Below are 27,824 nucleotides of genomic sequence, written 5' to 3' on the forward strand. Positions count from 1 at the left end.
GCATAATAATGAAAACATTACACTTCCCTTTTTCACTCACACTCTCTCACAAGTCCACTAATCTTTACAGTGGAATCTCCCGGGGGCTACTACATGTCACTTGATATTATGATAGGCTGAAAGCAGAAGCCAACTGAGAATCCAGCTACCATCTACTAAGTCAGACATTAAAAGATTTACAGAAGGCTCTTCTCATAATGCCATTTTCCTCACAAAAAATGTTGGAGGTATGGAAACTAGTTACTTTTCACAAAAAGTTACATGAATGTGTACTTGTTTTTAAAAATAAATTAGTATTTAATTTTTTCCTGTTTTAATTTCTGTTATGGTAAAATTAGAAGATACTACTCATATAAACAAAAACTCTTTGGGAATCTCAATAATTTTTTTGGTCCTGAGACCAAAAGTTTGAGAACCACTGCTCTATTATAGGGTACATCTCAGTTTCTTCAAGTGGACTGTGAGTGGACAGGAATATAATTTTTCATTTTTTCTTTTTCTCTTCTTTCTTTTTCTTTTAAAAAAAACTTCCCCCAGGTATTGACACTCAGTCTTTTTTTTTTTTTAATCAGTGAAGAGAATAAAACTAACATGTAGTAAATACCATTTATTCAGGGCTTAGTGTATCTTATGTGCTTTGCTCAGCTTTTCATTTAACACTCATTAGGTTCTAGAACTACCCTTATTGCATACATCGGGGAAACTTAGAGACATTAAATAACTTAAAGGCATAGGTAGCTAATAAATGGAACTGCCAGGACTCAACTCTTTGACTTTAGAAGCCAAGTTCTTCACCTATGTCAAAAGAGTGGAAAAATGCAGAGAAATTAGAAAAGCTGTGGTTAGGCAAGACAAGTTATTTACAAAGCATGGTTCCAGTAGCATCTATCAAATAGCTAGTTAACCTTTGCAAGGTGTTTGTAATTCTGGATTTCTCTTGGATATTCACATTGTGATTCAGAGCAGTTTTATTTGGCTTAAGAAAGAGAGCATAGTCTCTTATACCAAACTTAATAAGATCTATCCTAAGAAGGTCAACCCCACAGCCAGAATGTATTTGACTCTGGCTCTCAAGAAGGTGAATAGGTGGTGCCTCTCAATAGTAATACCTTATGTCTCTGAAAAAAACTAGTAAGACACAGATTTTAAAGTGTAACATTATAAACCTAACATAACAATGTTACAAAAATTTGAGAAATAAAGAAAAATTACTCTTTCACCCCAACTCGGAAAATTTTGGTGTCCTTCCTTCAATTTTTCCCTTGAAAAATGTTAAATATAACTTGAACTGTGCTGTACCTGAAACTCTGTCTCCTGTTTTTCTCTTACTACTACATCATATATATTTTTCATATTGTTTGAACAGATTTCACCACCATCATTTTAAAAAGGCAGCATAAATTCTATCAATTGATTACTAAGTAGCTATTCTTGTTATTTGTGCTAGTTATGCTTTTATAAAGTCATCATGAACAATCAATTAGTGAATACTGAACCAATACTTCTAGGAGAAATACAGGGTTAGGTTTCTATGTGCCCCTGGACACAAAATTTTCCTCAATTGATTGATACACAAACTTGTTTTATGTGTACCTCTGTTTAAAGAGCCTCTAGTTAATATACACTGTTGATTCATTAACACTAAACTCACAGCCGACCACACAATAATTCTTGCCTAAACATAGCTGACTTTCTCAGCACATCACAGCCTTCATAGGAACTCCAGGCAGCCCTTCAACACTATGCTTTGGGGCTCTTTTAAATAGTGAAATCACCGACAAAACGTGTGTGCGGGTGCTCAGTTGTGTTCAACTCTTTGCGACCCCATGGACTGTAGCCTGCCAGGCTCCTCTGTCCAGCGTATTCTTCAGGTGAGAATACTGGAGTGGGTTGCCATCCCTCCTCCGGGGATCTTCCTGACCCAGGGATCAAACCCGTGTCACCTGCATCTCCTGCATTGCAGGTGGATTGTTTATCTACTGAGCCATCTGGGAAGTCCAATTCTTGGAGTATCCCGCTGCCAATTCTTCAACACAAAGTATTGTCCCAGGGCCAGCAGCATCAGCATTGGTGGTGGTTTAGTCGCTAAGTCGTGTCCAACTCTTGCGACCCCATGTACTATAGCCTACCAGGCTCCTCTGTCTGCGGCACTTCCCAGGCAAGATTACTGGAGTGGATTGCCATTTCCTTCTCCAGGGGATCTTCCAAACTCAGGAATCGAACCCAGGTCTCCTGCATCGCAGGCAGATGGGAGCTAATTAGATATGCTGAAAAGAAGATTACCCAACTAAGTGAATCAGAATCTGGTTTTTAACAAAGTCCTCAGATTCCTATCCATATTAAAATTCTGAGACATTATCCTATAAATCAAGGATTCTCAAACTTTACTATGCAGTGGCATCACTTGGCCAGCTTGTTAAAACAGAGATGCCTGATTCCACCCCCTGCATTTCAGATTCAGAACATCTGGGGAGTGGCCTGAAACTGTGCATTTCTGACAGGTTCCCAGGTGATGCTGATGCTCCTGGTTCTAGGACTATACTCTGAGAACCACTGTATTAGCTAGCTCATGTGTAGATATTTTGAAAGATTAATGTTTTTAAATTGCTAGCGCATCTTAATTTTGTAGAAGAGAGGGAAAATATAATCAGTGTATAGCTCATAAATACGTCTCACTGTATAGAACCAGGTTTTGTGGAGGCAGGTAAGGCAGCTGGGATGGTTAGACCGAGTCATGGTTAGCGGGCGGAGGCTGATGTGGATGGGTCAACTGAGAAACAGAAATAGACGTTTTTTATCTTATCATTTAGGTACCCGCTACTAAAGAAACTACAATTTAAGTACCTGGGGAAAAATTCATATTGAATAGTTTTTCTAAACTATATTTTATTAATTACATCTCAAATAAGAGAATTTGCTTGGTAAAGAGTATCAAAGAAAAATAACTTTTTTAACTTCCAGTTTCCTGTGGTGAAAAATAAATATGTACAGCAATGAAAGGACAGGTCCCCAAACCAAGCTCCAAAGCTTTAGTGTTTTAGTCTTAGGCAACTCTTTGGTTATAATGATTCAGGAATAAACTGGAGATTTCTTTTAGAAGAATTCTTGAGACTACCGTTTCCTCACCCTGAATCTTCAAGTTCAGCCCACTCAATTCAAACACAAAACTATTTTCCAGTATAAAGTCATTTTTGGGTACAAGCCATATGCATTTCATTTAAATCACAATGAAATTACTGCTTCATATAGCTCATGAGCTTGGCGAGGCTATAAGACAGTAAGCCTCCTGGACAGGTACTTCCTAGGACTGCCTTCCTTCTCCTTAACTTGGTGGCCTTTGCCCTGCCTTAATAGTGAGGTTCTCTTGGTCATTCCTTTTTACTTTCCAACCTTGGTCCAGGGTATTAGAACATGAGTGGCTAGCTGCTCTCTGTTTTTAAAGCCATTCCAAGGCCTTTTAAATAGCAGGAAAAAGACAATCTGTGGCAAAAATAGCTGACATTAACAAAAGCCAGTGTCAAAGAGGTAAGATTCAGTTTAAAGAAATCCTTATCCATGAAGATAAACTTTTGATCAAAGGGGAGCAGGTGATGGGGAGTGGGTGCTGTTTCAATGTATTATGGTAGAAGCCCTGATTGGAGAAAAGATTATATAAAGGATTAAGAAAATATAAAGGATTATGTGATTGATTTTCTTTCTCCAAGAAATCTACTCTGGTCTCCAGGTCTCTGATAACACATAAGGATTATATTGGGGCCTAGCTTTGATCATTAACACAAGCAGTATAAAGCAAATGTTCAGTTATTTTTGATTCGACAAACAGATGGAAGGGGTTCTGTTCAAAAATGGCCAGAAATAGGAGGGGGAGGATGAGGAGGGAGAAGGGAGAATCGGGCCAAGTAGTAAAATTTCTTTTCAGCCTGGCTCTTGAGCCCCAGCAGCTGCAGTATCAGGTGGATATTTCCCAGGAGTTTTTATGCTCAGCAAAAATTTTAAATGAGTCCGTAATTTAGGTCTAGTATTTCCTGGAAATATCCAAAGGTATGTTGCATCTGCTTCTTCGCGTGCATCTGTATTTGAATTTGTTATGTGAGAGGAAATAGTTGGTAACTAATTACTAAAATGCTTAATCTCACTTTAATCAAAAGATTATTTTCTCTGCAACAAGCAATCATGGTTTTGTGTTTTAGTGGGCTTGATCTCACTAATCTCAATTATCCACGGTTATCTACGCCTGCAGATAGCCTAATGTGTCCCATTAAACGCAGGAGGGACAGCTACTAGAAACAGGCACAGTGCCTCAGGGGTAATAAGAAGCCTCAGAGGGCTTATTTGGCAAATTAAGTCCTCTTTAGTAACAGCAACTGTGACAGCCCTCTTTAGGACTCTAAGGGTCTGTTCAGTCTGGTTCTCAGGTCCATTTCTTTTGGTTTATGGTGGGAACTGCTGGCTGGGCTGCCACCTGCCTAGGCAGGTGAGCAGCGTCTCAGTCTCCCTGGGCTCTCTATCACCTTTCTCCAATCCTTTGTCTTTGGCTATTTCCTAAGCCATTCACTGGGTCTTCATTGCAGCACTCAGGCTCTTAGATCTTCCTTGTGGCATATGAAATCTTTAGTTGTGGCATGTGGGCTCTAGTTCCCTGACCAGGAGTCAAACTCAGGCTGCCTGCACTGAGAGCGTGGAGTCTTAGTCACTGGAACACCAGGGAAGTCCCAGCAACTTACTCAAAAGTTTATTTATTTTTGGCCATGCTGGGTCTTCAGTGCTGCGTGGGCTTTTCTCTAGATATGATAAGCTGGGGCGCCTCTTTGTTGTGATGTGTGGGCTTGTCACTTCGGTGGCTTCTCTTGTTGTGGAGCACAGCTTCTAGGGCACCAAGGCCTTCAGTAGTTGCAGCACGTGGGCTTAATAGTTGCTGTTCCCAGGCTCTAGAGCACAGGCTCAGTAGTTGTGGCCCACAGACTTGGTTGATTCACAGCACAAGGGATCTTTCTGGAGCATAGATTGAACCTGTGTCTCCTGCATTGGCAGGTAGATTTTTTTTTTTTTTTATCACTGAGCCACCAGGGAAGCCTCCAGCCATTCACTTTTAATCAACTCTTTTTTTTTTTTTTTTTTACTTCTTTGACCTTTTTTTTTTTTTTTTGTAATCCAGAATTTCACAAAACTGTCCTTCTAGTACTGCTGAATTCAGCTATTACCCCTGCCCAGGAATTCACAATATAAATTAGCACACTGAAGACAATTACTATCTGTCAGTGGAAAGTCCTATATTGTCTTTCCTTATATTTTTAAATAATTAAAATTGCAGTTACTATACATTCTCTTAGGGTTTATATGCAATACTGATTGTTTTTTGTAAGATGTTTTTAGCCACACTGCTACACATATGTGTTGTTACTAAATGGAACCACTACATGAAATTATTACAGATGTTAAGTCTAGACATTAGACCTCTCTGCTTGACTATTACACAGATAAAAAGGATATAAGAAAAATTTTAGACTGGAGGAAATGAGCACAAAAATTAAAAGGGGGTTTTCTGTTTTCTAATTAAAAAAAATTTTTTTTTTTTTTGTTAATAAAATCTGCAAACTCAGAACACTAACTCAGCAACAAAAGTGTTATCTGGAGAATGTGAAAATAATTTTCAAAGGTTAGCAACTCTCATACAAAATAACAAAATCTTATTTTTTCAAAGCCTGGTTGTACCATTTATGGATTTAGTGAGTCTTCATTTTCTTATTCACCAAGTCTCATCCTTCATCACACTTCAGCCTGAATTAGAGAATCATAGGCGGTAGTGAGAGATGGACAGAAAGAACCAAACTGAGTTTGCTTCTTAAGAGCACTAATAAAAGTCAGATTAAGGAAAAGGCGACAAAACACAGTCAAACTGAGGTTATTAGATTATCTGTTGCCACATGCCCTATTAGCCCAGACCATCAAATCACTAGTCAAATGGAAACTCTCTCTTAACTATAAAGAACGACAGCAAAGACAAATAACATTTAAAATGGGCTTATCTTAAGATGGCATAGTCAGAGCTCATTAGCACTCAGGCAAACCTGAAAGTGATTTCACCCAGATATCTTTACCTCAAACACTTCTGACACTTTTCCCTTCTCCACTGTAGCAGCAGCCCATGGGAGTTAAACATCTATAAAAGTATTACGAAAAATTGGAATAAGGTAGATTTTAACAAGATTGTCTTACAAACTGTCACTTGCCTACTTGATGTAGGTAATAAACAAATTTTAAGAATCCTAACAATGTTAGTTAGAAAGGACACTTGAGATCACTAAGAACAATTTCTCCATCTCATATATTAAGACCAAAGTTAAGGGAAAATTTTAAAAAGCTGAGATAATTGGAATCTTGCCAAGGATGATCTTAGACTGCTACATAGGCTCTTTAAAGTCTCAAGTCCAATTCTTCAACCCACTGCAGTATTCTTGCCTGGAGAATCCCACAAACAGAGGGGCCAGGTGGGCTACAGTCTATGCGGTTGCAAAAAGTTGGACACAACTGAGTGACTAAACAACAAACAATTGCATCACTGTGTCTTATAGCAAGTAAACAGAAGACATGTTGATTTTATCCATTTTAATATAGGTAATCTTTTAGATAAAGATGGCAGGTAAATGACTGCATAATAGAACCTCATTACTGAAAACTAGTATTTTAAAAAAGCTTCACTATACACCAAGGGTTCAATTTGCCCTGTGTTCAAGGTGGTGCATATGAATCTTCTGCTAAAGTATAAAAAGCATAAGAAATGTAAGAGTCTCCAGTATTCCTTACGCTGATGGTCTCGGCCCAATTCATCTGAACACTAAAATACATCCTGCTTGTTAACTATCCCTCAGTATGCAATGATTCTCAATTGGGACATTTATGGAAGGATACCCCTAACCCCATCTGTATGTATACATGCATACTTAGAAGGATCTATCCTAAAAGGGCAGCAAGCAAAGTTTGAAAAAATTCCCAAGCATCATCTCTGCCCTGCCCTACAACCAGTGGAAAAATTACTAATCCAAAAAAATTGTACTCATCCAATAAACAAATGTTTCTGAAGTGTTTGCTCTGTACCAGGTACAGGATACATATAAGGTGCTGAACAAAAAGTTAATGCTAACTAGTCACTCTGAGTTTCAGTACTTAGAAGTTGCTTTCTTTATAAACCCAAAGTGCCTGGCATGGTCAGCCACTGCACCCTCAGGTTGATGGTTCCTTAGTCTCCTTGAGGAATCTACATTTGCACATAAACCAGATGATGACATGGTTCCTTTTTGATTTCACCTCATCCCTACCCTCTATTCCCCTCCTACCTTTATTTTTCTCCTTAACATTTATAATAGTCTAAACATAACTTACTTATTCACTTTTTGTCCTCCCCAATAAAATAAGCTCCCCAAGACAGCAATAATTTTTGTCTCATTTTTTCTCTTTCTGGGTCTCTAGTACCTCGAATATACATAAATGCTCAATAAATATTTGTTGATTAAATAAATGCCAACATTTCTACACCTGCCAAGTATATTTGATATATTCTCATTTCCACCCTGGTCTCCTCATCAATTCTCTGCAATCATTCTCCTGTGGCCCTCTGTCCTCTTAGGATTTTTCCTGTCAGCTACACCCAAGAAGCTCAGTCAGGCTGAGCTCCATGATTAGTTAACGCATGATAATTTTCATTCACTTCACCCTCTTATCTTCCACTGCACCTACTGCGCCAACACTTTACCCCCACTGTCCAACTTATCTTACTGTTTGTCCAGTCCAGACCATTGCTAGAGAAGATTTAGATTCATGTTGGACTGGACCAATCTTGATTGATGGTAGAACTCAATGCTCAAAATTCATGGTATACAGAGACAGAGAATGGGATTAAGAATTAGTGTGTGCTAAGTTGCTTCAGTCGTGTCTGACTCTTTGCGACCGTATGGACTATAGCCCACCAGGCTTCTCTCTCCATGGGATTCTCCAAGCAAGAATGCTGGAGTGGGTTGCCATGACCTTCTCCAGGAGATCTTTTCAACCCAGGGATTGAACCCAGGTCACCTGCACTGCAGGCAGATTCTTTACCATCTGAGCTACCAGTTCTGTTCAGTTGCTCAGTCGTGTCAGACTCTTTGCGACCCTGTGAACTATAGCACGCCAGGCTTCTCTGTCTATCACCAACTCCTAGAGCTTGCTCAAATTCATGTTCATCAAGTTGGTGATGCCATCCAACCGTCTCATCCTCTGTAGTCCCCATCTCCTCCTGCCTTCAATCTTTCCCAGCATCAGGGTCTTTTCCAATGAGTCAGTTCTCTGCATCAGGTGGCCAAAGTATTGGAACTTCAACATCAGTCCTTCCAATGAATATTCAGGACTGATTTTCTTTTAGGATTGACAGGTTTGATCTCCTTGCAGTCCAAGGGACTCTCAAGAGTCTTCTCCAACACCACAGCCAGGGAAGTCCCCAAGAATTAGAGTTGGGTTTTAAAATTCGGTCTAATGTGCACTACGTGGTGTCTTTGGCTAGGTTGACAATCTTTCTGAGCCTGTTTTCTCATCTATAAAATGGGAGTAGTAGTACTCACTTCATATTATGAGGATTATACTTGAAATGAAATAATTTATGTGAAAGCTCCCAAAAGACTTACAAGCATGTAGAGGTTGCTTAATAAGCTCCTTCTCTTCCTTTAACATATTTCACTAACCTCCAATGATGCCCTCATTCTTTGAAAATGACTAACATGTACTTAGCAAGAAATCCCATGCTTCCGGTGTGAATCTTAATGTTTCTTTCTTCTCTTCATTCCACATCAGAATTCTATGTCTTCACTCATCCTGTCTCCTGTTTCAGAAATAGTGTCCCTCTTCTGTGAGGCTAACCCTCTATCTATACAAATAATTTTCTTCCCTGGTTGCACATTAGAATCATCTGTGGAGCTTTTTAAAAATGCAGATGTTTGGCCCACACCACAGATCAATTAAATATGAATTTCTGGAGGCAGGAACATGGCATCAGTATTTTTTTAAGTTCCCTGGTAGTGTGCCAAGACAATTCAGTGAGGAAAAGAATAGTCTTTTCAACAAATGTTGGAAGTAGATAACCTCATTCAAAAGAATCATGTCGAACCATTCCTTATACCATTCACAAAAATTAACTCAAAATGGATCACAGACCTAAATGTAATAACAAAAACTTTAAAACTTTTAGAAGAAAACATAGAGTAAATCTTCATAACCCTGTGTTAGGCAAAGCCTTCTTAGGTATGACACCAAAAGCACAAGCAACAATGACAAAAATAGAAATTAAAACATTTGGTGCTATAAATAATATCATGAAGAAAATGAAAGGACAACCCACAGAACAAAAAAAAGTCACAAACCACATACCTGAGAAAGAACTTGTATCCAAGATACATAAAGGACTCTTAAACTCAATAATAAAAAGATAAATAACCTAATTTTTTTAAATGAGCAAGGGGTCTTAGGGAGAATAGATATTTCTCCAAAAAAGAAATACAGAGGACCAATAAGCAAAAGAAAAGATGCTGACCATCATTACCCATCAGGGAAATGTAAACCAAAATCACAATGAGCTACCACTTCAAACTCCTTAAGATTGCTCTTATCAGAAAGATGGATAATAATATTTGCTGATGAACATTGCAACCCTCACACATTGCTAGTGGAAATGCAAAATGGTGTAGCTATTTTGGAAAACGGTTTGTGGAAAAAGTGTGGAAATAGTAAACATACAGTTACCATATGACCTAGCAACTCTACTCCTCAGTATATACCCAAAAGAAATAAAAACATGTTTACACAAAAATTGCACACAAATGTACACAGCATTTGCACAATTGGCAGCCATAGCAGCCAAAAAGTGGAAAGAACACAAGTGTCCATCAACTGATAAATGGGTAAGTAACATGTGGTATAGCTATTCAATGAAATATTATTCAGTGATAAAAAGGAATGAACCACTGATACATGCTACAACATGGATAAACTTTGAAAATCTTATACTAAGAGAACAAAGCCCCTAAACCATGTGGGTTTGAACTGCACAGCTCCACTTATAGTTTTTTAGCTGTGAATACCAGGTACATGCTGCTGACTAGACTATGAACTGCTCTAAGTGAGGCAGCTGGAAAATGCTATTAGATTATGCATGTTGAGGAGCTGTCCCAGGGGCAGAACCTGTCACAATGGCACATCCCTCTTCTTTACTACCACAACTTTCACCAGAACCAACCAAAGCCTTGGAAAACAAATTCAGACACTTTTTGTTAAAACTCCAAGCAAACTATCGAACCAACTTAACACCTGGAACGTATCAGAAGTTTTCCATGTTTCCCAGACACAGTGGAATAAACAAATTTCAGTTGGAAGTTTATCTTAGAAAATTACAGGTTATAATTACAGGTTTTTAGCTGTGAATACCAACCTTGGTTGGTTGAAACCAAGGATGCAGAATTGTGGATACAGAGGGATGAGTACAAATTATACTCAGATTAACTCCCTTCACACATTGTTCAAAGGTCAACTGATGTCACAGAAGACTATATACTGTATAATTTCATTTATAAGAAATGATCAGAATAGGCAAGTATATGTGTAGAGAAAGTAGATTCATTGTTGCCTAGGGCTGAGAGTTGAAGAGAAATGAGGAGTGACTGATAATGGGTATAGAGTTTCTTCTTGCATGATGAAAATGTTCTAAAGTTGACTGTGGAGATGGTTGAACAACTCTGTGATCATACTAAAAACCATTGGATTGGAAAGACAGAAAGTTCTCCCAGGTAATTCTAATCTTAACGTCTGTTTACAAAAACCAATTTTTGAGCCACAACACTCAAAATATATGGCATCTTACCTTCTAGATTCCTTAGAGGTAAAGATGGCATCTTTTAATTCTTTCTTTCCCCCACATCCTTAAGGAATAATAACTGACACAGAGCAGGAGTGTGAGATCATTTAAATGATTTTTTTTTTTTAAAGTAAAAGAGTGTTCTTGGTGAATGTTTTTATTTTAATCGAAATTGTAAGAGTCAGGCTGCCACCTGGCCAAACTGGTCATCTTGACTATCATGATTCATTTAAACTCACCAAGCAATTAATTCAGTTGTAGCATATAGAGAGAAGATAGGCAGCCAGTGCAAACCAAACTGACCGGTTCTGCCATTCAAAGTATGGTTGTTTCACCACGTAAAATGGATGTGGCCGCTGGCCCTTAGGAACCGTTCTTTTGATAGCTCCCCAGGACACGGCTCTGGTTTGACTGACTTTGTTTACTAAATAAATTAATTCCTACTTCTGGAGTAGCTTCAATTTTTAAACAGAAAGCCATCTATTGACAGTCACTGATACACAGGATTTTATTGTTTGATATTAAACAATTAAGAATTATTGTTTTTTTCCTTACAAGTACACTATACATGAAAATAAATATCATTTAGAATACAGCCACTAGGAGTGGAGAGAGAGGGAGACTCTATATCCACTCTGTGCCTTAAAGGGATACTTTACTTTAATAAAATCAAAGGGCAGACTAGATTTCTTTCATGGCAAAATGTATACTGAAATCTGATGAACATTTATTTCCTGAGTCTGATTAACACATTTTTTTTTTTTCTTTTTATTATTGCTTTTAGCCACACCACACAACATGTAGGATCTTAGTTCCCCCACCAGGAATTAAACCCGTGCCCCCTGTAATGGAAGTGTGGAGTCTTAACCAACGGACCAGCAGTGAACGTGTCCCTGTAAACACATCTTTTAAAAAAATCCTAAGGAGTCTTTTGATCTAGCAGTGACTTAAAAGTCTTTAATAATTTAAAATAACTTTGAAATTGCTACTTTCAACAACATATCTGAAGGTACATACTCAAAACATGCTGAAATAAGTCAAGGTGTTTACAAATGTTGGGAATTTTGTTATTTATTCAACCTACAGATAAAAAATAGCAAGACATGACACCATAATTTTCTTTGCATAGGACAAAAATCTTGTTTAAAAGCAGGCAGAAATTTTCCTTTCTATAATTCTAGTGAGTTCAAATGTACTCAGGAAAAACAAATTGAGTGAGGACAATACCAAAGATGAGAAATAAAAGAAAATTCTAAATCCTCAGGTAATTTTGAAATAAGTTCACAGTTGGGAGACTCATTAATAAGAATAATTCAAAAGGTATTGTTAGAGCCATAATTTAGAAGCCTTGTTTCATGAGCAGATTATAATATGAAAACTTCAAAAGTAAGTATTGATTATACAAGGTAAACAAGACAAGGCTGAATGATAAAATAAAATAAAATAAATAAGACTTCTTGTGTTCTCTCTCATTGGAAAGAACAACCAGGTACATGCTGCTGACTAGACTATGAACTGCTCTAAGTGAGGCAGCTGGAAAATGCTATTAGATTATGCATGTTGAGGAGCTGTCCCAGGGGCAGAACCTGTCACAATGGCACATCCCTCTTCTTTACTACCACAACTTTCACCAGAACCAACCAAAGCCTTGGAAAACAAATTCAGACACTTTTTGTTAAAACTCCAAGCAAACTATCGAACCAACTTAACACCTGGAACGTATCAGAAGTTTTCCATGTTTCCCAGACACAGTGGAATAAACAAATTTCAGTTGGAAGTTTATCTTAGAAAAAGGCTCATGTGCATTTCCATGCATATAATTACAGGTTATATTAAGAAACCACTTCTTAGTTTTCACTAGGGAATATTAAACAAGTCAGAATTTAAAGATAATTCCCTTTCTGCCTCTGGTGAAGGTTTTAGGTTTTTGAAAACATAAATAAAACGTGTAGAGTGACATCAAGAGCTGCAAACACGTATAAATATACCACTACAGCTCCCATAATAAAAGCTTGTTGTGGGGGGGTGGGGGGAAGGTTGAACTGGTGTTCATCTTCCTCCAACTACAATCCCAAGATGTTGACTATTATACAATTGCGAAACAAAGGCAAGGTGAAGGGTGAGAAACAACAGAAAGGACGGCGGAAAAGAAGAGTGCTCAGGAGCTAGAACCTGCTCGGTCTAGCTGGCCCGGCTTTCCCCGGCACCTTTCTGGTCCCAGTTCTGTGCTTCTCCTCTAATACAATTCACATCATCTCTCAGAGAGATGGAGCTCTCTTTAAGGAAAGCCAAGCCCCCATCCAGAGGTAACGTGCAGAACCGTAAATGAAAAATGTCCACGTCTAGCAGCATGCAGACGAGCAAAAGAAAACCAGCTGTCAGTTTCGGAGACTCCTAGCTGTAACGGGGTTTCAGGTTTCTCTTTGCCTCAGTCTCTGTCTCTCTCTCTCTCACTGTGTCTCCCTCAATAATATCAGTTTTCTAATCACCTCAAATCAAAAACACATTCTCCATCTGTCCTTGTGAAATAAATGCTGATGAAACAGAAAGACAGAGTGCGATACTCACAACAATGAAGAATTCCTACACATGCCGGTCCAGTTTCTTGCTTTAAAAAAGATGGAAGGTTCATTTAAAAAGCTTTGCAGAATTAGAAAAATAAGGAGGAGGGGGATTCCACCCACACAATCTTCCAGCCCACCGCAGAGAAGCCCGAAGGCTTGCTGACGTCACAGATTCATGAATGGATGTAAATTGGGCTGGTTTAGGATTCCGCACAGACTTCGCTGTGGTGTGTGCAGTGAAAAAGAAAGGGAGGGCCCAGAGCAGTCCTGGCCAATAGGCTTCAGGCAGTCATGGCCTGCCTTCTTTCAGAAGGAATCTGCTCACAGAATAAACACAGCCCACCAATCAGGCGTCTGCCACTGCCTTAGGACAGAGGCAGCGTGAGGAGGGGGCAGAGGGTGGCGGCGGCGGCTGTGTGTGTGTGTCTGTGTGTGTGTGTGTGTGTGTGTGTGTGTCTGTGTGTGCCTGCGTGCGTGCTTCAAGCTGTGATAGTCATGAAAACATTATTATTGCTATTGAATGAGGGAATCAAAATAGAATTTTGGTGGCATCAGTGCTACCAAAAACTCATATAGAAGATAGCACAATCTTTTATTCGTCAGTTATTTTCTTTAACCTTTTTCTTGCTGTTCAATACTGTGCCTCACCTGATGTGATAAAAACAAATCAAAGTCAGAGAGTTTCTAAAACTGATGCCTGGTAGATGTACACCAAGGCTTGTAAAAGCAAAATAGTAGAGAAATAATAATGGGAATAATAACCTAGTGATTAAGGAAATAGGTAAGAAAATATAACAAATGGAATTGTTTCACAGAACAGTATCACCTTACGGACATTTGTGATGAATCAGAAGTGAGTGTGAAAGAATAATTTACTGCTACATTTTAAATAAGGTAGGACATTTCCTCATTGGTTTATTAAACTTCTGACATTCAATTAAGACACAGAGCCAAAGAGCTTATAATGTTTTTTGAGCAGATCTTGGTTTTAGTAAAATGTCTTATTACTAATAACAAAACTAGCTGTAACTAAATTCACCCAAAGAGCTCATGACATTAATTTTTTTTCTTATTTAAAAATTTTTAACAGCTTTATTGAGGTGCAATTGCTATACAAAGAACTACATATAATTAATGTGTACAACTGATAAGTTTGGAACTATGCAAATACCCATGATACCATAATCACAGTCAAGGTAGTAGACATATCTGACATTTCCAAGTTTCATGTGTTCCTTTGGGTTTTTTGTTATAGCTGCTGTAGGTTTTTGTGGCAAGAACACTTAACATGAGATCTACTCTCAGCAAGTTTTGAACTACACAATAAAATACCATATTGTTAACTACAGGCATGTTGTACTACAGATCTTTAAAACCTATTCATCGAGTATAACTAAAACTTTATACTCGTTGAATAATAACTACCCATTTCCCTCTCCTCTCAGGCTCTGGAAACTACTATTATATTCTCTGCTTTCATAAGTTTGACTATTTTGGATAACTCATATAAATATAATCAAGCAACATTTGTCTTTTTCTGTGACTTGCTTATTTCATTTGGTGTTATGTCCTCCAGGTTCATCAGTGTTGTTGCAAATGGTAGAATTTCCCTTTTAAAAGCTGAATAATATTCCATTGTAGGCATATACATTTTCTTTATCCATTAATCTGTTGATGGGCACGTGGGCTGTTTTTATGTGTTGGCTATTATGAAGAGTGCTGCAATAAATATGGGAGTGTAGATATCTCTTTGAGATCCTGATTTCATTTCTTTTGAATATATACCCAGAAGTGAGATTGCTGGATCCTATGTTAGTTCATTTTTAATTTTATGACAAATCTCCATACGGTTTTTCATAACTGCTGCACTGTTTTATATTTCCATCAAGAGTGTGTAAGGGTTACAATTTCACTACAACACTTGTTATCTTTTTAAAAAATAATAAGCCATCCTAAGTGGTATGAGGTAATATCTCAATGTGGTTTGATTTGCATTTCCCTGATAATTAGTGATGATGGACACGTTTTCACATATTAATACCTACTGGCTACTTGTATATCTTCTTTGGAGAGCTGTCTGTTGAAGTCCTTTATCCATTCTTGATATCAGTCTTGGCAATAATTTCTTGAAATGACACCAAAAGTACAGGCAACAAAAGCAAAAATAGACAAGTGGGACTGTATCAAACTAAAAAGCTTCAACCACCAGAAAGACAAGGCAATCTACAGAGTGGGAAAAAATATCTGTAAACCAGATATATTATCTGATAAAGGGTTAATTTCTAAAAAGTACAAAGAACTCATACAACTTAGTACAAGAAAAAACAACAACAAAAAAACTGTGATTTTTTTTTCATTTTTTTTTTGGGGGGGCTTAATATCATCAATGAAATTTTTTTTGAAATTTTTAAAGTTTTTATTGGAGTATAGTTGATTTACAATATTATGTTATATTCTGCTACATAGCAAAGTGAATCAGTTATAACATACATATATCCACTCTTTTTTAAATTCTTTTCCCATATAGGTCATTACAGAGTATAGAGAAGAGTTCATTTTTCACTCTTTATTTTAAATTTTTTCAAAGTTACACAGAAGTGGAGATTAATATAATTTATTGCCCTTGAATAGCATCATTTCACTTCACAATTACCAATACTTTACTAATACTGATCATAGCTTTTTTCAACTTGGGAAATGATCTCAAATCCTTGAAACTAGAACAACAGTGGTTAATATAAGGCCTTGGTTATAGGTGTCCCATGACCAAGAACATTCTCAACAGGTATCTGCTGTCTCAACCAGGTTATCTGTACAGCCGAAAGGAGAGTGGTTGCTTGTTTCTATGTGATTATAAAGGGTTCAAACCTGACACTAATAAGCACTGCTCACTGTTTACTTCATTTGGGGAGAAAAAAACCCAACTTCCCAGGACTATTTTATACACAGGAAAGACATACTGTTCTATATACTCAAGTAACAGCATATCATTAGCAAACAATATATTCAACAAATTTCTTTAAAGAAGCTTCTTGTGGAATATCACAATGGAAAAGACAGACCAAAGAAATTTACCCATGTGACATGGGTGTGCTCAAGACCAATGGAGTACTAGTACCTCCCTAGTGGGCCTGAGTGTACCACACTGATCTATATCAATCATGTCCATGTAGTAAGATTGTTTTAGAATCCACAAATGAAAAGAAGATAAAGAATATGCACCTGTTTCCTTCAACGGCAATCAAAGCCAACCAGGCTATACCAGAAGAACTGGATTTATATATTAAAAAAAAAACAAAAAAACTTCCAAATAATACAGACTAATAGAAAGCGGTAACCTCTTTATGAAAAAATAAGTCAATGAGATGTTAAATCTGTTACAGACGCTAACACATTGGCTGTTATGTTTCAAAGAAACATCATTACTCAATCAAAGACCAGGGTACGTCTCTGAAGCAATTCAACAAAACAGAATGCATAATGGTTCTAATAACAGTCACCTAACATGTTGGTTTAATATGTAACCTGGCAAATAAAAATTATCTAGCTCTACCGACTTGCCGTTTTAGTAAGATGAACCTAGTCTGGATTAGCATGCCTCCCTAGAGCACAGAAATAACCTTGTCAACAAAAATTTCTCTATGTCAGACATGACGGGAAATCTGTTGGGAAGATAAGTTGTATCCCCAAATCTCAGAAACTGCATTAGTTAATCTTCAAGGAGAACAATGTTGTTTTGCACAGAATTTGGAAGATAGGGAAAAAGGGCCATGAAAAACATATATCCAAAAGCAATGCTTCTTGAGAACTTTCTGTGATGACAGAAATGTTCTATAATTTGCACTGTCTCATATATTATATTAGCATGTGGAATGTGGCTACTATGATTGAGGGACTGAATTTTAAGCTTTATTTAATTTTAATTAATATAAATGGAAAAATAGTCACATGTGGCTAGTGGCTACTAAATGGGACATTGCAACTCTAGGGATATTAAGCCAAGTCCCATAGTCACAAGTAATTTTTTATTTCAGCATGTAGGCACACTGAGAATGGAGCACTACAAAGTCAGTTATCAAGGTGAGTAAACTCTTTTAAGAACCAAATGGACCTTTTCAAATTTCAGTAATGACTAAAAGATAATCTGGTCTCCTTTCCCAAGAAGATATTCAAAACTCACTATTAGGAAAAAATTTAAGAACACAAGTTAAGGCACAATTATTCTAGCATAAAATATGATCTATTCTATGGGAACTCCCTGGTGGCCCAATGGTTAGGACTCCATGGTTTCACTGCCAAGGACCTTGATTCCACCCCTGGTCTGGGAACTAAGATCCACAAGCTTTGAGGTGTGGCCAAGAAAAAAAAAAATGAGCTATTCTAAAGCTGGTTTTTTTCTTGAGAGAAAAAAATGTGTTTTTAAAGGAAAAGGACTAAGTCAGAATCTAAGAGAAGTTCAAAGTACTATGACCTAGGGGCAATTTTTGCTATAAATACCAAGAAAAAGAAAGAGCATGATGACCTCAGTGCTAATGCGTGATGATTCAGATTTCTTTTACAGGCACCAGTGTAGCTAGAAGCTAGTAAAGAGATCTGGGTTCAAATTCTGACTCTGTTGGTTATTATCATTAGTTATGTAAGTTTAGGTAAATCAAGCTATTGGTTTCTCATTTTTAGAGTAAGACAGTATGGGGAAAATAGTCATTAATAAATAACATCTTTGGTGACAAAGGTAGTCAAAAGGTACAGACTTCCAGTTATATGATAAATAGGTACTAAGGATGTAATTAATGTACAATGTGATTAATATAATCAACACTGCTGTATGTTATACATGAAAGTTGTTAAGAGACAAAATCCTAAGAGATCTCGTCACAAGGAAAAATTACTTTTTTTCTTTTGTATGTACATAAGATGATAGATTTTAACTAAACTTATTGTGGTAATCATTTCATGATGTAAGTCGAATCGTTATGCTATATGTCTCAAATTCATACAGTGTTGTATGTCAATTACATCTCAGTAAAACTGGAAGAGGAAAATAAAGTGGGGATAATAATAGGCTATATGCCTATTATGTGAAAGTTAAATAAAATAAAACATGTGAGGACTTCAGCACAATACCTGCATATAGAAGATACTCAGAAAATGATTCTGGTAACTGGTTTTGTTTTACTGTTGTTAATATAAACAAAGGTTTTTATTTTGCTCAGTGGACATGAACTTGGGCAAGCTTTGGGAGATGGTGAAGGACAGGGAGGCCTGGCACACTGCAGTCCACAGGGTCAGACACGACTGGGCGACTGAACAACAAAGCTAGAACAGATCTTTTCAGAAATTTAGAAATGCGCATTAGTGACTCATCTTCCAAAGAAAAGCGCATCCTAGTTATTCCTCTTTGGGAAGGTGAGAAGTGCTTTCAGGTTCTGAAGGTGAGAGGGGGAAAACCCTGAGGAAGCTAAGAGAGGTGACCAAAAATTCTCTTTATAAAAAAAAAAAGTTAAAATTTTTCTACATAAAGATGTAGTTTGTATGAACTGATGTAAAAAACAATCTTTCTAATAGGTGAGAACACTAACTAGAATTCTCCACTTCCATTAAAGAACATTAACTGTAACTTACCCTGTTTTCAAAGTACATGGTTCCTCAAATAATATATTTTTTTTTCACTTAAACTACAGTAGATTGAGACTAGGGCTCTGAGCAAGTTCTTCTAATCCAGAGAGTTCCAGATCACATCTTCTACCTTCTCATTCTTTTTATTAAAAAAATTTTTTTTAATTTATTTTTTATTCAGTTTCAACATTCAAAGACGTCAGCAGACTATTACTCAAACTTTGTTGTTGCTGCTGTCCAGCTCTCAGGAAATGTTTATCTGAGAAAGTAATTTTTAAGAACCATCTAAGGAGAAACATTCTTATAAATATTACTAAAATCTGTCCTTGCATCAAAGGAGATACAGTTCATCAGAAAGCTACGTGCTACCCAACTATCATTAGCACAGTACTCCCTGGCAGAGTCACTATCATTAAGTTACATTCTATGTTATAGTTTTCCTTTTATTATAAGGAACAGCCATGTTGCTTTTACATGGTCCACTATCTTGCATGATGTCTCACAGGTAATAAACTCACAAGAGGAGTTCTTTTTAGAACTCAGTATCAGGGAAACTCTTTTCTGTTCTTGAAGAATTACTAGCTTTCCCTTTTAAATGGCAACAATGTAATCCACTGAATTGCCTTTTTTTTTTTTTTTTTTGTCCCTGCAGGGAAACCCAGAGCCAACTTTATGCTCAAATCAATCAATCTATATCTCTATATAATTTATTTTAGCTTTTGTGGTTATCATTTTTGCTTTATTTTCCTTGTTTTAGGTTTGATTTTCCCTTTGTTAACCTTGTTATGTATATATATGTCATAAGCACATCCTTTTAGAAAAAGTAGACTATAAATAAAAACTTACACTAATACACCTATTAACTTTTAAAAAGATGAAAGTCTCATGTTGGTAAATTCCACAATCATTTTTATGATAGAAAAAATCCTAAAGGTTCATATAATTATAGCAAATTTTGAAGAATATTGTGAGTTAAGTGGATTTGAAGTCTAGCATTTTTATCAAAGGATAATAAAACATCTAGACAACTGGAAAAAAGCAATTGTTTAGAGATTTTTATGCTATTTAGAGTAAAGTTTAACAGCTTGATGAAGTTTTAATGTATTATCTGTGTCAAAAGGATGATTACGAACAAGGGATATAATTCTCTGATCAATAATGAGAATGCATTAAAGCAAATCAAAAGAAAATGGATTTCTCAATAAATAAAACATTTAACATCCCTGAAATACACCACTCCATAAAACACAAAGTCTGGCAAGTTACCATAAACCAAACCTTTGTGGGACTAAAAATAATATTTTGAGTTTATGAAGGCACTTTACATATTGAAAGGGTAAAAAACCAAACAAACAAAAAATAACTTTATATTTTACCCATCCATATAGAGTTTGTACTATTTCTGAGAGGTCATGTAAAAAAACAACCATTTAACTTTTATACTTCTGATCCTGTTTTCATTTCCCTGCTTCTTTAGTGGAAGTTGGCATTTCCACTTTAGCTTTACAAAGCATGTAGCATAGTTGAAGATCGAAACATAGAAACAGGGAACAACTGCCCCCTTTTAAAGTCTGCCCCTACATCCTCTCCGTTTGAGGAAACTGTCTCTTCCCCACTCTCAGTTCAAGAGGTTAAGGCAAAGCCAACCCCACCTGAAGTCAGGACTCCAAGAGTGAACATGTGACACAAGGCAGGGCAACTCACCTACTTGGTTATAACATTAATGAAAAGACAGGCACGTGACCCAAGTCCACTGGGACTCATGACCCAGTGAGAATCAACTATGTCATCCCCAGGATGTTGGCTACAACTATTGTTTAATTGGGATATGAGCTCCTAACTATAATGTGAGTAGAGAGGTTTGGATATCTAATTTCTAAAAATAATAATTGGGTACAAATCTGGCCCTAGACATTCTGGGTAAACAATCTTCTCATTCACTTTAAAATTTACAAAATATTTTAAAATAAACTAGATTTTGGTCTCACTTTATATGTGAGAAAATTAAGGTTCAAGAAGATTGGCTCATCTAATCCAGCTTTTTCTAAACTCTGTAACCTAGTGACTTATACTTTTAAAATTCTGTCCATTACCTCTTACCCCTCTCCTATTAAAGACTTGTCTGTGGTCATTCAATGATTAAAATTTAAAGTGAATTTAAAAAGTGACAATGCAAAGATGAAAAGGCCAGTTTGTAGTATTAGGTTGCTTTGGTAAGAAGAATAACAACACAAATGGGGAAAGTGCTAAGTTAGGCAGGAATGCTTTACTTGAGGCTGGAGAACAATACCAGAAGGAAGTTAACTGACTTTTGTGGGTGGGAATATTCTCCCATGCGTGGGACTTTCCTACATAAGGCAAAATGTTTAGCCCCACCCCACCCCACCTCCCCCTTCCGCCACAATGCCTCTAACAGACCCAGTCTTTGCCATAGCTAAAAAAAAGTCCCTGGGGTTGATTGTCTTTGTAGGCTCTAGGAGACTGGGCCTCACCCAGTTTGAGGACTACTAGTTAGGCTAGTGGAGAAGGAAATGGCAACCCACTCCAGTGTTCTTGCCTGGAAAATCCTGTGGACAGAGGAGCCTGGTGGGCTGCTGTTCATGGGGTCTCACAGAGTCAGACACGACTGAAGTGATTTAGCATGCATGCATGCATTGGAGGAGGAAATGGCAACCCACTCGAGTATTCTTGCCTGGAGAATCCCAGGGACGGAGGAGCCTGGCAGGCTGTCGTCTATGGGGTCGCATAGAGTCGGACACGACTGAAGCAACTTGGCAGCAGCTGCAGCAGTTAGGCTATGGCGTGGTGCTCTCTGCTGCCCTCTGTTGACAGAGAAAGGCAAGATCAAGCCCTTAGCTGACAAAAACAGAACAAAAAAACCTGTCCTGTCCCTTGGAGAAAAATGTTCCAAGAACAGCCTGGTGTTGAGGCTCACTGAAAGCTCTGAAAAGTGGGTGAGGCTGAGTGAAAGCTCAGAACCACTCTTCCTGGTCTAGACTATAGCCAGTATTTGCCATTTGCTTGTCTTTGGCAAGTTGGCATGTTTGTAAAGGGAATAAAGGCTTGTCTTATACAAACAAACCCTGTCCTTATGCTGCAGTTTGCCCAGGGCTTGAACCAAACCTTCCTCACTTACTGATAGAATGATCATTTTGGGTTGGGTGGTTACAGTCAGTTATAAAAGGAGGTAAACTTGAAGGGGGAAGATGTGGGAAAACTGGATATTAGAGACTAGGACAATTCTTCCAAGGCAGTTCAAACCAAATGTAAAATTGGTAAGGCACATACCAGCACTTTCCCTTCCCATATTGGATTACAGTATACAAGTGCAGCAGAAAAAAAATGGAAGTCAGAGTGGAGAAGATGTTAACACAGAGTCAGTAAAAGTGTAAAAGCTTGCTTTTAAAATCAGTTTTATACAGCTATCCATATACAGGCTCACTCTGTGTAAACCCACACTCAGCACTGCAGTCAGCTCTTTATTATTAACATCAAATGAACAGGCTTCCCTGGTGGCTCAGATGGTAAAGAATCTGCTGCAGGGTGGGAGACCTGGGTTCAATCGCTGGGTTTGGAAGATCTTCTGGAGGAGGGCATGGCAACCCACTCCAGTATTCTCGCCTGGAGAATCCCCATGGACAGAGGAGCCTGGCAGGCTACAGTCCATGGGGTTGCAAAGAGTTGGACATCACTGAGCGACTAAGCACACCAATGAAGAGAACAGGGATGATGGAACCTCAAAATATTTCAGAGAAAGATCTGTTTTAAAGTATTTCATAAATATGATCATATGTGATGTCCAAGGAATACACTTAAAACCAAATGTTGAAGCCACTCTGCAAAGCTCTTGGTTTTCCATTACACATAATCACACTACCCAAAAAAGATAGTAACTGCTATTAGTAGCGACCTGCCCCCAATCAATCAATTTATCTGTAACATATATTTTAAAATTTTACTACTTTTTAAGTCCTGATATAGTCTCCTGAACTAGGTTGAGAATTGAAGTTTTACATGTAACATTCACTACACAAGCAATAAGTAGATGGAGCAGCATAATGGAAGGGAAGATTATTGGACCTAGTGCTTACTTAAAAGCTCTGAAAAATCAATATACAAATAAAATATACATATTTTTATTGAATGTCATCTATGTTCAAAATACATTACATGTGCTGTGAGGTACACATATAGGGACAAATCACAGGTCCTGATCTCAGTCTATTTCATTAGAAAAGATAGAAAAACAAGAAACAGTAAAATAAGATTATCAGAATGGTTTTAAACCGTAACAGAAGGCACAGTGCTGGAGACTGTCCCCTAAAATATAATCTCTTCTCTCTCTTGTTAGTTATAGAACCCTTATGCCCAACCCCACTCTTAAAATTGTAGATGGATACAAGCCATGCGGCTAAAGACTTCTCGGTTCTCCTGGTTGTAGATGTGAGCACATGACTGAGTTCTAGCCAGGGGGGTTTGAGTGGAAGTATGTTTTTAACTTGCAGGTTCTTCCCTGCTTGTGCTGGACTCTCAAGTCCCATGCTGAGTCAGCTTCTACCATGCAGATGATGGTACCCCAGGTGATGGAAGAGCAAGGAAGCAGAAGTAGCCTTGGGGTTGGATTTTTTGAGGAATCAGACCCATCCATCTGTCCTGGAGTACCTGCCTACTTTAGGACTGCTAATAAAGACAGAAATAACATTCCGTCTTTTGGAACCACCAAAATTTTGAGACTCTGTTACCGCTGCTGCTGCTGCTAAGTCACGTCAGTCGTGTCCAACTCTGTGTGACCCCATAGACGGCAGCCCACCAGGCTCCTGTCCCTGGGATTCTCCAGGCAAGAATACTAGAGTGGGTTGTCATTTCATTCTCCAGTGCATGAATGTGAAAAGTGAAAGTGAAGTCACTCAGTCGTGTCCGACTCTTGGTGACCCCATGGACTGTAGCCTACCAGGCTCCTCCGTCCATGGGATTTTCCAGGCAAGAGTACTGAAGTGGGGTGCCATTGCCTTCTCCACTGTTACCGCTACTTAGTCTGTATTCCTACTGTTACCGGGTGGTGTGCGGTTGTTTCCTGAATGAGATAAATAAGCAATTATTGCTCTAGACATCTTGAGAAGAATACTGACTCAGAGAATCAAGGATCTGATAGAAACCTTACAACTCAAATCTACTCTGTCCTCTTCTTTGTTACATATGAAAGATTTGTTCAAAGATTTGTCCATAGTCTTGGAATTTGTGGCATTGAGTCAGGAGTTGATCCTAGATTTCCTGAATGTTCTCTAGTATTTTTTGGTGGGATAAGAGTGACCACAAATGCTACCTCTTTTTCTTGGACAGTCAGTTACAGTTCACTCAGTATTCCTAGAACAGGATACTGTTCTTAGTTCTAAAGAAAAGCCAACGAAAATTTTAAAAATCACATTTATTTATTTATTTTTTGTCCCAAAGTTATCTGCAATCTAACAGAAGAGAAAATACTAACTTACCTCTACAATACTACTAAAACCTGGACAAAACAAGAATCAGTTTCTCTCCTGATAACAAGAGCTTTGGAAATAGAGAAAATATGATTCAAGGATTTCTGAATCAATTCTTAAGAATTCTGTTGAACCCTAGTTAAACATGCAAGGGGCTCGAAATATATTTTTAATTCTCATGAAATTCTTCTTTTTCCTTAGCCTACGAAATTTTAATGCTTTAATCTTTTAAAAACCACCTCTAAAGCCTAGAGATCTCTTCTGTGTTGGCTAGCTAACAACAGCTGTTCTTCACCAGAAACCTTCTTTTCTAAGCTGTACTCTTGCTAAGGAGGAAGCATTAATGACCACAGCAGCAAGTGGACCTTTTCCCCCTTCAACTCACAGCCACTAGGTTTATCTTACAGCCACCCCTCTTGTCCAAGGGGCAGAATATCCACCTGTCATTGTAGTTTGGAAACAAAAGCCGGTGTGTCCCCAGATCCTTTGTAGTGGTGTTGCTTGCCCCTCTCATGAATGGGCTATGTGTGTGTGCTAAGTCACTTAAGTAATGTTCAACTCTGTGTGACCCCTGACTCTGTAGCCTCACAAGGGTCCTCTGTCCATGGGATTCTCCAGGCAAGAATACTGGAGTGTGTTGCCATGCCCTCCTCAGGGGGTCTTCCTGACCCAGGGATTGAACCCACATCTCTATGTCTCCTGCACTGGCAGGAGGGTTCTTTACCACTAGCGCCACCTAGGAAGCCCGAATGGACTATAGATGATGCTAAACCAACTTGGGGGAACTGTTATGATCTAAAGAAAATTATTACATATACTCTTGAGACATGTATGGACCCTGAATTTTAAAATTAGCACAATGAAGCTCTAAGACCACTCAAAATGGAAGCAGTGGCCTAAAAAGGCCACATATTCTTAGCATGTATTTTTAGTCTGTTAAATTACTCAAGGCTCTGTATTAAAGGGTCATCACTGAAAAGGCCACTCCTCTAGAAAAGAGGCTGGTTGTCTTGAGTAGCTTTCACTGTAAATATAAAAAGAGGAGGTGGTGGGGAATAAGATTCCCCAAAATAATAAAACATGCTATAAGTAAACCCTGCAACACTGAAAAATAAAATGTAATTTCCCAAAAAGAGTATTTGTTGGAGCTTACTTCCAAAGTGGGCTATGAAATACTCACCAATTTCATGCTAAATTTACATTTCTGGAGTAGCCTCTATCATAAAACTCTTCATATTTAGGGTGAGTTCATTTATATTGTCCCCTATGTATGCCTGATTACATTTTGAACCAAATGAAAGAATGCTTTCTGTTGCTGCCACCTACTGCAAAGTTGAAGAATGTTTGAAAAACTTAAAAGAGAAAATCCAATACAATAATATTACTGAGGAAAAATTTACAAGTCAGACAAGTAGACTGAGATCAATGTCATTATGCTTTACTTTATTAAATGACTAATTATGCCAAAACCTTGAATGATGATCAATAAGGTAATATTGCATAAAGAAAGTCAATAATTACACAGAACCGTATTAAGTGGCTTTGTCAAGCTATGCTTGAAAGATATATACACACACATATATCTGTATATATACCTATGTATATGTGTGTGCCATATATGTGTATGTCATTTTTCTCTAGTCTATTTTTCATGGAAAAAGCAGGGATTTCCCTGGTGGTCCAGTGGCTAAGAATTCGCCTTGCAAAGCAAGGATGTGGGGTTGATTCCTGGTCAGGGAAATCAGAACCCACAAGCCATGGAGCAATTGAGCCTGCGCACCACACCTAAGAGAGTCCGCAGGCTGCAATGAAGATCCCACGTGTCACAACTAAGACTCGAGGCCACCAAATAAACAAATTAAAAGAGAAAAATCAGTTTGTTCTTTGTGTTAAAGGAAAGCTACCATTCATAGCTACCAGAAAACACAAAATACACTGTCACTAATTTGAACAACCGTGAGTTCAAAAAATAATAGAGTAGATAAACATACAAATAAGATGAAGGGAAAAAGAAAAAGTTCATGAACAGACAATTTACAAAAAAACATATACAATGGATAGTAAGGGAAAAGTGTGGCTTCAGTATCAAAAAATGCAAATTAAATCAAAATGAAAAACCGGTTTCTCCTTGCAAAGTGGCTAAGATTGTTTTATACACTGCCTTGGAAAAGGTATGGGAAAACAGATACTCTTACACACTGCTGATGGTTAAATACTTCTTACAACCTTTTTGAAGTACAGTTACTTGATAGCAGGTATCAGTGGGCTTAAATGTAAATACTCTTTGATCTAAAATTAAACTTCAAGGAATTATTCTAAACAAATAATCAAGAATTCGCAAAAAGGGCCTAGCTATAAAGATTTCATCATGTAATTATTTAAAATATGCATCATTGGGAAAATAGAAAACCCGTAAAAGGAAGTTTTATTAAATAAGTAAAATTAAAAATATTTAAAAGCTTTACAAACTATATATTAAAGTATTGATATTAAACATAGATAAAATATTCATAACAAAATATGGATAAGGACGGTAACATAATTGGTACCATGTAATCTAACACACATATATGACTAGAAGAATAAATATAATGTTAATCATAGTTATTTGGATGCAGGGATAGTGATAATTTTTTCTTCTTCTCTTTTAATCTAAATTTCTAAATTTTCTATGAAGTACATTACTTTAGGAACAAAATTAAGTTTAAGACTTGCTGATTTAATAAATACACTATTAAAAAAAATAAAAAAAATAAATACACTATTATTTTAACATTCAAGTTACTTGAACTTTAAAAAATTCTTTTCCCCCTCTAATTTTACGGGAGATATCAAACATCAAGGCACAGATGGCTTGGCAATGATTCTGTAATATATTCTGCTACAGAGGGTGGTATGTCTTTTCATTACAGTGAGGGATGCTCGTGGCTGGGAATACGCTTTGAGGAGTTGGGAGGGTTTACGACCGAAACTTTGACCACAAGGTAGGTAGGGATACCTGTGGTATCTACATATGTTGTTGTGCAAGAAAATAGGCAGGTGAAGGTGGCAATAAAAGACTATGGGACGAGTAGAAAGGAAGTTGAGAGAACTTCCTATCACAGGAAGTACTGTCAACTGAGAAGGGCAGTAAGACAGGATGATAAGTTACAGAAGAGGTTTGGGAAACTCGAACAGATACGAATTCAAGGCCACCAATCAGCAGTTTGTCCCAACTGAGGAGGCAAAACAATCAACACAGCAGCAGAAAACACAATTTGGGGAGTACTCTGGCTTGGCACAATCAAAGGA

At 37.6% G+C, this 27,824-nt stretch overlaps 1 protein-coding gene across 5 annotated transcripts in view; it reads right to left on the reverse strand.

The window, feature by feature from the left end:
* Nucleotides 1-27,824, reverse strand: part of MAP3K13 (mitogen-activated protein kinase kinase kinase 13) — a 160,438-nt gene that overhangs the window by 82,537 nt on the left and 50,077 nt on the right. Inside the window, exon 1 of one of the 5 annotated variants that reach the window (XM_065943543.1) lies at nucleotides 13,442-13,562. The exons of the other annotated variants lie outside the window; for them this stretch is intronic. The gene's annotated coding sequence lies outside the window, so the exon portion shown is untranslated. Of the gene's footprint in view, nucleotides 1-13,441; nucleotides 13,563-27,824 lie in introns of those variants that run through there. 5 annotated transcript variants of the gene reach the window in all.

The sequence above is a fragment of the Muntiacus reevesi genome, chromosome 8, assembly GCF_963930625.1.
Source record: "Muntiacus reevesi chromosome 8, mMunRee1.1, whole genome shotgun sequence".
In the NCBI taxonomy this organism is placed as follows: Eukaryota; Metazoa; Chordata; class Mammalia; order Artiodactyla; family Cervidae; genus Muntiacus; species Muntiacus reevesi.